We start from the raw sequence: 13,545 nt of genomic DNA, 5'->3' as shown, positions 1-13,545 counted from the left end.
CATGAAGGCAAAGCCCTCCTGGATGGGATTAGTGCCCTTTTATAAAAGAGACCCCCAGGCCGGGTGCAGTGGCTCATGCCTGTAATCCCAACACTTGGGAGGCCGAGGCAAGTGGATCACCTGAGGTCAGGAGTTCTAGACTAGCCTGGCCAACATGGTGAAACCCTGTCTCTACCAAAAATACAAAAATTAGCTGGGAATGGTGGCAGGTGCCTGTAATCCCAGCTACTCAGGAGGCTGAGCCAGGAGAATCGCTTGAACCCAGGAGGTGGAGGTTGCAGTGAGCCGAGATTGCGCCATCGCACTCCAGCCTGGGGGACAAGAGGGAGAGTTCGTCTCAAAAAAAAAAAGAGAGAGAGAGAGAGACCCCAGAGTGCGGCCTTGCCCCTCCTACCATGTGAGGACACAGCCACAGTTTACCAGACACCAAATCTCCTGGCACTTTGATTATGTACTTCCCAGCTTTCCCCCTAACACCCCCCAGAACTGTGAGAAGTAAATTTGTTTTTTCATAAGCCACCCAGTGTATGGTATTCTGGTAAAGCAGCCTGAATGGGCTAAGACACTTGTCTTTGTTTCTTTCAGTGTCCGCAGAATCTAGAATAGTGTCCAGTACATAGAAGCCAGTGCATACATATTTGCTCATTAAATTAATATTCTGAAGCTCTTGAAGTGCCCTGTCATATTATGAATTTCAGCCACATACCATTTTAAATGAAGTTTATAAAGAGTTCTTAATGACATTTTAAAATTCTTAATATATGTTGTGAAAAAATTAAAAAGCTATATGTCAAATTTTTAACAGCTTTTGCTGCAGATACCTTTTTGAGTTGCACATTAGAGACTCTGCCTAGGTAGTTGTGACAATTACAATAATGGTATGATGATGATGATGATGATGATGACTAAAGTGAGACATAATAAAAGACAGCAAAGAAAGGAACAGAAAATTATAGGGAGGTGGGGATATAAGAATCATCTGCTACATTTTTTTTCTCATAAACTTGCCCAAGCTCAAGTAGTAATATTTACATTATCAGTCTTTTCTTGGTCTTTTAGAAGATGGGATATAGAAAAAGGTATAGAAAAATCAACCAACACAATCTGAAAATGTTATATTATTTGGACAAATGGTGATTCACTTGGAACTTGATGTATTACTAATGTTTTAGTAATATCGGGTTTATAGTGAGTATCTAGATGAGATCATAATCTTTGACCTGAGTTACAAAATCAGCTAGCTGGGCTGTAAGTTGATGAGGGTAGGAACCCCGATTTTTTCAGTTACAACTGTATCCTCAGGGTCTGGCATGGTGCTGTATACCTAAAAGGTACTTAGCTATTTTTTAATGAGTAATAAACTGGTCATGGGATTTTATTTCAAGATATGAGGACAAAAGTTATTTTCCTGCTGTATTACGATATTCTTATACCAAATTTTATACTACTATCTTGCTTTTGAGGAACTAAGATTGAGCAATGACTGATTTCTTTATTTCACCTAGAGTCAATTGAATTGGGTTAGCAATTCATATTGCTTCATAATTTAGTGTCTTATAAATGGCTATGGCAGATCAAATTGCCCCAACTTAGATGTATAAATGTATCAAACAAATCTCAAAGTTTTGCTGGAGTATTGTAAGAAAAGTACAAAAATTTAAAAATCAATTTTAGAAGTAACTTTAAAGCTCATCTTAAATGTTATATTAAGGGTGTAGAGGAAATTGTTTTATTCTAGCCATCAATTATGAAAATACATGCAAATATTCTTTTAACTCTATCCTATAGTGGTAATTGTTATGAAGCCTTCTATTTTTTAAAGCATTGGTTCTCAAAATGGTTGCATATTGGAATCATCTGGGAGAGCAATAAACAATACTAATGCCTGAGTCCCAGCCTAAGTGTTCTGATTTAGTTGATCTGGGGGGCAGTCTGGGGACTGGAGTGTTTCAAAGCTCCATAGGTTATTCTAATGCCCAACCAAAGGTAAGAACCACTGATTTAAACTCTTAACACACTACCTACTTACACTGTAGCATTGTTTTCCAAAAAAATACTGACTTTTATTAGCTCACGACCTGTAATGGGTTCTGATTTACAGGAAGTGTCCTTCCAAACAATGTCTACAGAGGATTTCTAGATGATAAAAAATTTCTCTTTTAGATAGAATGACAAGCAGATTATTTGCCTTCCTGTTAGGATTATTGTAAAGGGTAATTCCATAGCTTCTGTAGCTATGCTGCTCTTTATGATAATTTTTTTTTTAGTTCTTCTTAGCATTATGTCCTGATCTGTACCTCACTGAAGTTACACCTAATGTCCTCCTTTTCAAAAGTACATTAGGGAGGACTAGCACTTTAGAGATTTTATTCTTTGACTTGAAATTTTAGAATAAAATTGAAAAAAAAGAATGTATGAGAAAGTTAAAATAGGAATAGTATATTGAACAAACCAAAATGTGCCCTGCGGAGCTCATAAAGAGAAAAAGAAATTTGAAAATTTTAATACAACTCTGCTTTATACAGGAATAAAAAATGAGGTGAAATATCCTTCATTTCCCAGGAATTCAGAAACTTAAGTCAATTCAATTTGGAACTGACAAGTCTATCTGAAGAAACAATTAGTTTAGAAAATTTGGAAGTAAAAAATCCATTGTATTTGATCTTTAGGTTTATTTTAGTTTGGTGATTTAAAAACATTCTTTGCCTATTGTTTTAAAAATTAATTGTTGAGTGAAAACTAATGGGATTTCATAATTTTACTTATCATATACTAATGCATTTTAAAGTTTCAACTATAGTTCTTGAGGAAACTCAGATAATCTTGAACACACTGAAAATAAGGAGTAAGACTAATACAAGTAATAGAAGCTCTAAATGTGGGACAAATAAAAATATAAGGCATGATATTTAAAGTCTGTTACTCAATATGTAGTTGATGAAAATGCATTAGAACTCTACATTACATAATAAGCCAAATTAATTTGCATGTGAGCTACCTACAAATATTTTGAGCTAGCTTATCCTGATACGGGTTTTCAAGCTATGTGCAAAAGAGGCGTTTAATTATTTTATTGTGTATTTGCCAAATAAAATGAGATCAATGTACCACAAGTGAATTAAATTCATGTTTGTTCTTTATTATTGCTGTAATAACTGCTTTTTTAGCAAAGGAAAATGAAATCAGGTAACCTACTAAAGTTTTCTTGCCAGCTACTGAAAGAGCATCTGCAAATTTAGTAATTTCTCTAAGGAGAGTATAGGCTAACTGAAGAGCTATTCCTTTGTCAGTGATATATGATAGCTGGTGGCATCCTGTGTTGGATTAATCAGTTATTATTGTGTAAATAAATGAACTGATATGAACCTCTAACGCAGATAATGGCAAAGTGGCAGTTAATTATTCTATATAGACAAATTAAACATCTAATTAGATTCTTACTAGGAAATACTTTCATGTTGATTATGAATCCACAGTGACTCAGCATGCCCACAAACTGGATTATCTGGATCTTAAGTTATCATAAAAATAATGGTGTTGGAAGAGTTGGTTTGCTCTCAAAATATTAAATGATAGGCCTAGACTTAATTAGATGCCATTTATTTCCTCATTATTTATGAAGTAGTAAATTCTTAGATTTCCCATTTTCTCCTCTTAATGTTGCTTTGTATTATCATATATTGAGTGCTTACTGTGAGTCAGATACCGGGTTAAGCAGTGAGCATGCATCATATTATTGAATCTTTACAAACATGCTAAGAAGCAGGGGCCATGATTCCTCCTTTATACTCATGAGAAAAATGAGCCTGAGAGTTCAATAACTGGTCCGTGGTTTTAGGCCTTACATTTAAGTCTTTAATCCATCATATTTAAGTCTTTAATCCATCTTGAGTTAACTTTTGTATAAGATGTAAGGAAGGGGCTCAGTTTCAGTTTTCTGCATATGGCTAGCCAGTTTTCCCAAAATGTGTCACATATACACCCATGGAATACTATACAGCCATAAAAAAGGATGAGTTCATGTCCTTTGCAGGGACATGGATGAAGCTGGAAACCATCATTCTCAGCAAACTAACACAGGAACAGAAAACCAAACATTGCATGTTCTCACTCACAAGTGGGAGCTGAACAATGAGAACACATGGACACAGAGAGGGGAACATCACACACTGGGGCCTGTCAGGGGATGAGGGGCAAGGGGAGGGATAGCATTAGGAGAAATACCTATGTAGACGACGGGTTGATGGGTGCAGCAAACCACCATAGCACTTGTATACCTATGTAACAAACCTGCACGTTTGGCACATTTATCCCAGAACTTAAATTAAAAAAATAAAAATTAAAAATAACTGGTCCACGTTGCCACTGTCAGGAAGTGACAGAACCTGCACACTGTCAGCAAGTGGAACATGTTCTGAATCAAGCAAGATATGGACTTGTTTGGTGTTAACATCATTCGATACTCTGTAAATTGTATTGGTTCTACTCATGTTTCTCAATGGTATTCTCTTCAAAAGTTATTTATCAGTTGCTGGCTTTTGTTGTGTTTTGGTGTGGGCTTTTTGGTACAACCTCATTTCCTTGACCAGGATGAAGCCTAGGAAGAGTGCTCTTAGGAGTCTAATTATGTATAGCTGAGTTTCCCAACCATGGCTTTAACATTTGGATTAGTTATTTCTTGCCTTCTGCTAGCTTTTGAATGTGTTTGCTCTTGCTTTTCTAGTTCTTTTAATTGTGATGTTAGGGTGTCAATTTTGGATCTTTCCTGCTTTCTCTTGTGGGCATTTAGTGCTATAAATTTCCCTCTACACACTGCTTTGAATGCATCCCAGAGATTCTGGTATGTTGTGTCTTGGTTCTCGTTGGTTTCAAAGAACATCTTTATTTCTGCCTTCATTTCGTTATGTACCCAGTAGTCATTCAGGAGCAGGTTGTTCAGTTTCCACGTAGTTGAGCGGTTTTGAGTGAGATTCTTAATCCTGAGTTCTAGCTTGATTGCACTGTGATCTGAGAGACAGTTTGTTACAATTTCTGTTCTTTTACATTTATTGAGGAGAGCTTTACTTCCAAGTATATGGTCAATTTTGGAATAGGTGTGGTGTGGTGCTGAAAAAAATGTATATTCTGTTGATTTGGGGTGGAGAGTTCTGTAGATGTCTATTAGGTCCGCTTGGTGCAGAGCTGAGTTCAATTCCTGGGTATCCTTGTTGACTTTCTGTCTCGTTGATCTGTCTAATGTTGATAGTGGGGTGTTAAAGTCTCCCATTATTAATGTGTGGGAGTCTAAGTCTCTTTGTAGGTCACTCAGGACTTGCTTTATGAATCTGGGTGCTCCTGTATTGGGTGCATATATATTTAGGATAGTTAGCTCTTCTTGTTGAATTAATCCCTTTACCATTATGTAATGGCCTTCTTTGTCTCTTTTGATCTTTGTTGGTTTAAAGTCTGTTTTATCAGAGACTAGGATTGCAACCCCTGCCTTTTTTTGTTTTCCATTTGCTTGGTAGATCTTCCTCCATCCTTTTATTTTGAGCCTATGTGTGTCTCTGCACGTGAGATGGGTTTCCTGAATACAGCACACTGATGGGTCTTGAGTCTTTATCCAGTTTGCCAGTCTGTGTCTTTTAATTGGAGCATTTAGTCCATTTACATTTAAAGTTAATATTGTTATGTGTGAATTTGATCCTGTCATTATGATGTTAGCTGGATATTTTGCTCGTTAGTTGATGCAGTCTCTTCCTAGTCTCGATGTTCTTTACATTTCGGTATGATTTTGCAGTGGCTGGTACCGGTTGTGCCTTTCCATGTTTAGCGCTTCCTTCAGGAGCTCTTTTAGGGCAGGCCTGGTGGTGACAAAATCTCTCAGCATTTGCTTGTCTGTAAAGTATTTTATTTCTCCTTCACTTATGAAGCTTAGTTTGGCAGGATATGAAATTCTGGGTTGAAAATTCTTTTCTTTAAGAATGTTGAATATTGGCCCCCACTCTCTTCTGGCTTGTAGGGTTTCTGCCGAGAGATCCGCTGTTAGTCTGATGGGCTTCCCTTTGATGGTAACCCGACCTTTCTCTCTGGCTGCCCTTAACATTTTTTCCTTCATTTCAACTTTGGTGAATCTGACAATTATGTGTCTTGGAGTTGCTCTTCTCGAGGAGTATCTTTGTGGCGTTCTCTGTATTTCCTGAATCTGAATGTTGGCCTGCCTTGCTAGATTGGGGAAGTTCTCCTGGATAATATCCTGCAGAGTGTTTTCCAACTTGTTTCCATTCTCCCCGTCACTTTCAGGTACACCAATCAGACGTAGATTTGGTCTTTTCACATAGTCCCACATTTCTTGGAGGCTTTGCTCGTTTCTTTTTATTCTTTTTTCTCTAAACTTCCCTTCTCGCAGAGCAGAACTGAAGGAAATAGAGACACAAAAAACCCTTCAAAAAATAAATGAATCCAGGAGCTGGTTTTTTGAAAGGATCAACAAAATTGATAGACCGCTAGCAAGATTAATAAAGAAAAAAAGAGAGAAGAATCAAATAGATGCAATAAAAAATGATAAAGGGGATATCACCACCGATCCCACAGAAATACAAACTACCATCAGAGAATATTACAAACACCTCTATGCAAATAAACTAGAAAATCTAGAAGAAATGGATAAATTCCTCAACACATACACCCTCCCAAGACTAAACCAGGAAGAAGTTGAATCTCTGAATAGACCAATAACAGGAGCTGAAATTGTGGCAATAATCAATAGCTTACCAACCAAAAAAAGTCCAGGTCCAGATGGATTCACAGCCGAATTCTACCAGAGGTACAAGGAGGAGCTGGTACCATTCCTTCTGAAACTATTCCAATCAATAGAAAAAGAGGGAATCCTCCCTAACTCATTTTATGAGGCCAGCATCATCCTGATACCAAAGCCTGGCAGAGACACAACAAAAAAAGAGAATTTTAGACCAATATCCTTGATGAACATTGATGCAAAAATCCTCAATAAAATACTGGCAAACAGAATCCAGCAGCACATCAAAAAGCTTATCCACCATGATCAAGTGGGCTTCATCCCTGGGATGCAAGGCTGGTTCAATATACGCAAATCAATAAATGTAATCCAGCATATAAACAGAACGAAAGACAAAAACCACATGATTATCTCAATAGATGCAGAAAAGGCCTTTGACAAAATTCAACAACCCTTCATGCTAAAAACTCTCAATAAATTAGGAATTGATGGGACGTATCTCAAAATAATAAGAGCTATTTATGACAAACCCACAGCCAATATCATACTGAATGGGCAAAAACTGGAAGCATTCCCTTTGAAAACTGGCACAAGACAGGGATGCCCTCTCTCACCACTTCTATTCAACATAGTGTTGGAAGTTCTGGCCAGGGCAATTAGGCAGGAGAAGGAAATAAAGGGTATTCAATTAGCAAAAGAGGAAGTCAAATTGTCCCTGTTTGCAGATGACATGATAGTATATCTAGAAAACCCCATTGTCTCAGCCCAAAATCTCCTTAAGCTGATAAGCAACTTCAGCAAAGTCTCAGGATACAAAATCAATGTGCAAAAATCACAAGCATTCTTATACATCAATAACAGACAAACGGAGAGCCAAATCATGAGTGAACTCCCATTCACAATTGCTTCAAAGAGAATAAAATACCTAGGAATCCAACTTACAAGGGATGTGAAAGACCTCTTCAAGGAGAACTACAAACCACTGCTCAAGGAAATAAAAGAGGATACAAACAAATGGAAGAACATTCCATGCTCATGGGTAGGAAGAATCAATATCATGAAAATGGCCATCCTTCCCAAGGTAATTTACAGATTCAATGCCATCCCCATCAAGCTACCAATGACTTTCTTCACAGAATTGGAAAAAACTACTTTAAAGTTCATATGGAACCAAAAAAGAGCCCGCATCGCCAAGTCAATCCTAAGCCAAAAGAACAAAGCTGGAGGCATCACACTACCTGACTTCAAACTATACTACAAGGCTACAGTAACCAAAACAGCATGGTACTGGTACCAAAACAGAGATATAGATCAATGGAACAGAACAGAGCCGTCAGAAATAATGCCACATATCTACAAGTATCTGATCTTTGACAAACCTGACAAAAACAAGAAATGGGGAAAGGATTCTCTATTTAATAAATGGTGCTGGGAAAACTGGCTAGCCATATGTAGAAAGCTGAAACTGGATCCCTTCCTTACACCTTATACAAAAATCAATTCAAGATGGATTAAAGACTTAAATGTTAGACCTAAAACCATAAAAACCCTAGAAGAAAACCTAGGCATTACCATTCAGGACATAGGCATGGGCAAGGACTTCATGTCTAAAACACCAAAAGCAATGGCAACAAAAGCCAAAATAGACAAATGGGATCTAATTAAACTAAAGAGCTTCTGCACAGCAAAAGAAACTACCATCAGAGTGAACAGGCAACCTACAAAATGGGAGAAAATTTTCGCAACCTACTCATCTGACAAAGGGCTAATATCCAGAATCTACAGTGAACTCCAACAAATTTACAAGAAAAAAACAAACAACCCCATCAAAAAGTGGGCGAAGGACATGAACAGACACTTCTCAAAAGAAGACATTTATGCAGCCAAAAAACACATGAGAAAATGCTCACCATCACTGGCCATCAGAGAAATGCAAATCAAAACCACAATGAGATACCATCTCACACCAGTTAGAATGGCAATCATTAAAAAGTCAGGAAACAACAGGTGCTGGAGAGGATGTGGAGAAATAGGAACACTTTTACACTGTTGGTGGGACTGTAAACTAGTTCAACCCTTGTGGAAGTCAGTGTGGCGATTCCTCAGGGATCTAGAACTAGAAATTCCATTCGACCCAGCCATCCCATTACTGGGTATATACCCAAAGGACTATAAATCATGCTGCTATAAAGACACATGCACACGTATGTTTATTGCGGCATTATTCACAATAGCAAAGACTTGGAACCAACCCAAATGTCCAACAATGATAGACTGGATTAAGAAAATGTGGCACATATACACCATGGAATACTATGCAGCCATAAAAAATGATGAGTTCATGTCCTTTGTAGGCACATGGATGAAATTGGAAATCATCATTCTCAGTAAACTATCGCAAGAACAAAAAACCAAACACCGCATATTCTCACTCATAGGTGGGAATTGAACAATGAGAACACATGGACACAGGAAGGGGAACATCACACTCTGGGGACTGTTGTGGGGTGGCGGGAGGGGGGAGGGATAGCATTGGGAGATATACCTAATGCTAGATGACGAGTTGGTGGGTGCAGCGCACCAGCATGGCACATGTATACATATGTAACTTACCTGCACATTGCGCACATGTACCATAAAACCTAAAGTATAATAATAATAATAATAAAAGAAAAAAAAAAAAAAAAAAAAACATTTGGATTAAATTATTCTTCATAGTGAGGGGCTGTCCTGTGCATTTTAAAATGTTTAACAGCATCCCTAGACTTTACCCAGTAGATGCCAAACTTCCTCGTTTTTTTGGGAAAACCAAGAATGTCTTCAGAGAGTTTGCCAGATGTCCTGTAAGGGGCAAAATTGGCCTTGGTTGAGAACCACTGGTTTATATAATCAAGAAAGGCTATTGGATAATTTTGCCTAATCACAACTATCATACCACTATGCCATGGTTGAAACGCTATAAGGTGTTGTCAAAGAAAAATTGCACTGCGTGGAGTTAAACAGGCAGCGAAACTTTTTACAAGACTATTGTAAGCCAGGCGCAGTGGCTCATGCCTGTAAACCCAGCACTTTGGGAGGCTGAGGGGGCAGATCACTCAAGGTCAGGGGTTCGAGACCAGCCTGGCCAACATGGTGAAAACCCATCTGTACTAAAAATACAAAAATTAGCCAGGCATGGTAGCACGCACCTGTAGTCTCAGCTACTTCGGGAGGCTGAGGCAGGAGAATCACTTGAATCCAGGAGCAGAGGTTACAGGCAGCCAGTTGCACCACTGCACTCTAGCCTTGGTGACAGAGCAAGACTTTGTCTCAAAAAAAAAAGACTATTGCAATAGGGGAGAGTGATTAAATTCAACTCTGCTGAAACAAGAGGCAGAAGAGTTTTTAAACACTGGACTAGCTAGTGGAAACGTGCTAGAGGATTGTAGGGGCAAGGCTGGTCAATGTGATTAGGCCATCTGTGTTTATTACTAATTGGAGCTCGTGGAAGTTAGGCTCCTACCCTCGTTTCTTGATGCTTCCATGCCAAGAAGATGGCCCCTAAATCCTTGAGAAGGACATTCCTTGGTTGTAAAACTGGCAAGAGACTGAAAGAAGATCTATATCTCAAAGTGGTAGCAAAAGAATTTACAACCTTAAGTTTTCTAAGGTTGTAATGCTTTAAGAAAAGGGAGGTCAGGGGCCTATAATCTGTAAAAACCTGTCTGAAGTTTAGTCTAGCTGAAGGGAATGTTAAGGCCATTTTGGGTTATGATAATACTTACATAATTAGAATGAATCTGGATATGTCATTAAGTCAATAGTCAGGTTGGAACTTATGGAATCATCACATACTCTCAGCAAAGGAAGTCTATGGAGGGGTCTGGTGTTGAAGCCAAGGCCTGCTTTACTGCCCTGAGACTATTCCTACCTCAGTTTCTGTATCCTTATCTTGTAGAGCTGGCAACTCACATCCAGAGTTCTGCCAACTCCAAGTTCAAGCTGCTGATACTCTCAGCAAATGATGATCATGCATTTCCCAAACTGAGATTCATTTTAAACAATTGCGAATTGTTTAAAGGAATCGGGTAGATGCTGTGTCTTTTTTTATCTTTCATTCCCAAGGCCTGACACATAGTAGGAACTTTATCTAGTTGCTTGCTTCATGCACAGATGATACCTAGGTCTCAAATTTCCTGAATATTTATCTATATTAGAGTTATCTTGCCTCTTACCTGTTAAATCACAAGAAAGCAGAAATAGTAGTCCCCTGTCCAGGAGACATTTTCTGGATTTATCCACCAGAGGCATTGGAGCACAGCAGATACAACAAAGTTCTGGAGTCTCTGACTGATTTCAACAATCAATTTATTCCATGGCAATTTAATGAGCTAGTACTGAGTATTTAGTTTGAGCAAAATACTGTGCTAAACTCTGGAAATAAAACACAAATAAGACACCATGCCCATCCTGAAGGATCTCACTGTTTCAGAGGAGTCTGACTATCCTCGTGGCTATAATACTGTATGATCAATGGGCTTTAAGGGCTATAGGAGCACGGAAGAAAATATGAATTCATCTGGAGACATTATCAAAGACATTATGGAAGCAGGATCATGGAAGGTGAGACTAGAATGCTGGGAAGAATTTCAAAAGAGAACAATGTATGTGAACAATGTCAGCCACAGCAGATGGGAGAAGTACTGTTTCTTAAGTTACCAGTCAATAAGGGATAATTATGAAATAGGCTCATCTTTTCTCCAACCACTGTTCTCCAACAGGCTTTGTTGGATCTCCCTTCTCTGCCCCTGGAGAATATCTCAGAAAGATCACAGAGCTTTTTTGGAAATAATAATAGAGCAGTCATTGGATATTAGGAATGTCATTTTCAAATATTAAAAATATAGTATAATCATATATCATAACTTTCACCTCTAATCCCATTGAAGGCATCTCCCTGTCTTTCTAGCTCAGTTCTGACACAAGAATTCCCCAGACCCACAGTAAGAAAGGAGGGTCCTTGTCTTTTTTCACTCTTCCTCCACTTTGCTCTTATGTTCCTTTTCCCTCATACTCCAGCATGGAACTAGGAAACAGAAGTAATGAGACAATGTCTCCCTGTCTGGTGCTCTTGTAAGCTGGCCTGGTGCCATGTGCTTCAGATGCCCAGTTGCTTAGTTTTTCTATAACAGGCTGCTGCTTGAGCATCATCTGAAAGTGAGGAGGTGAAAAGCCCAACCCTTCTTTCTTCTAAGCTAACAAGTTTTCTAGAAAACTCCATTACCTAATCAACTTTATATCCATTATATAGTTGGTGATAGGTGAGGAAGAAAGGAGGAAAGGACATGTTTAGATTTATCTCAGCAGGTCTGGGTGGGAGTGCCTGGCACCTCTCTATAGAATGTGTGAACATTTATCATTTGCTGTCCTCAATTTTAGGACCTCTGCCAAGACTCTTACGGCAATGGAAATTTCCCATTAAATACCCTGCTACTTTTAAATTTGTAGAATATTTATTGTTTGTGGGACACTTGTATACATTGATGGCAGCCAGCTTTATTAGAAAAAGTCTAGGGTTTGGAATTAGCCATACCTAACATTAAAACAAACTTCAACACTCATTAAACTATGATAATATTAATTTCTTTATCTTCAAAATGGGGAAAATAGAACATACATTTTAGTGTTAATGCACATAACACAGAGCCTGGCATGTGGTGGGTGAAAAAAAGAAATGCCTCTACCTCTTCACTAATAGCAACTCTTTGAGTAGGTATTGCAGGAATTGTTTGGAAAATAAATACAATATCTGGTTATAGGAGAATTGTTGAAATTAGATGAAAGACAGATTTTGAAGATCTTGAATGCCATGCTAAGGATTTTAACTTTCTTGTATACCAAAACAAAACCTAAGAAGGAGGATTTAAACATAGTATCATGGTTTCCAATCACTTACACCTGAACCTCAAAATCATCTTGCTCTCTGCCTTTCCATCTCCTCTAACCGGGACCCAAATCTGGCCAATTTGCAATAACTACAATAAGAATGATAGTATTAACAAAATATTTATTGAGCTCTTACTATGTGGCAGGCAGTGCTAAACAGTTTAGTTACATTGTTGCATTTTATTTTCACAACCTTACTTCATGGATGAGGACATTTTGAGCCTGAAAAAGTGAAAAATGCATTGGGAGTCTTACCTCCAGTTGGTGACAGAGCTGGGATCTGAACTCCAGCCATCCAGCACCAAAGCCCATGGGCCCACTCCTTTCCTTTTAACTCCTAAACATAGCCAGAGAAATTTTCCTAGTCACTGAGGAAAAAGCTTTTAAAACAAAAGTCATCACCATTTTTAATGATAAAAATTATATCCACATATGTAATTATATTCACATATGTAATTTTGCATATTTGCACAGTTTTCTTTTCTTTTTTTTTTTTTTAAATAGAGTCTCACTCTGTCACCCAGGCTGGAGTTCAGTGACACAATCATGGCTCACTGCAACCTCGAATTCCTGGGCTCAAGGGATCCTCTTGCCTCAGCACCCTGAGTAGCTGGGACTACAGGCATACCACTATACCCAGCTAATTAAAAAAAAAATTAATTTTGTAGAGATTGAGTCTCACTATGTTGTCCAGACTGGTCTCAAATAAAACTCCCACCTCAGACCCCTGAGTATCAATTTTTTAATACAGTATCTTTCCTATTTTTTTCTTGGCCTGATTTCTCCTTGTCCTCAATCTTCAGCACAAATCTCTATAGCAATCACATCACATCACGTCACGCAAGCAAGGTAATAATTGCTTGTGTCGTCCTAATGTTTATTCT

At 38.2% G+C, this 13,545-nt stretch overlaps 1 protein-coding gene across 7 annotated transcripts in view; it reads left to right on the top strand.

The window, feature by feature from the left end:
• INPP4B (inositol polyphosphate-4-phosphatase type II B) overlaps positions 1-13,545 on the top strand; it is an 831,569-nt gene that overhangs the window by 335,703 nt on the left and 482,321 nt on the right. The gene's annotated exons all lie outside the window — the stretch shown is intronic.

This window comes from Pongo pygmaeus, chromosome 3, assembly GCF_028885625.2.
Source record: "Pongo pygmaeus isolate AG05252 chromosome 3, NHGRI_mPonPyg2-v2.0_pri, whole genome shotgun sequence".
Lineage (NCBI taxonomy): Eukaryota > Metazoa > Chordata > Mammalia > Primates > Hominidae > Pongo > Pongo pygmaeus.
This window is presented reverse-complemented; position numbering and strand designations above follow the sequence as displayed.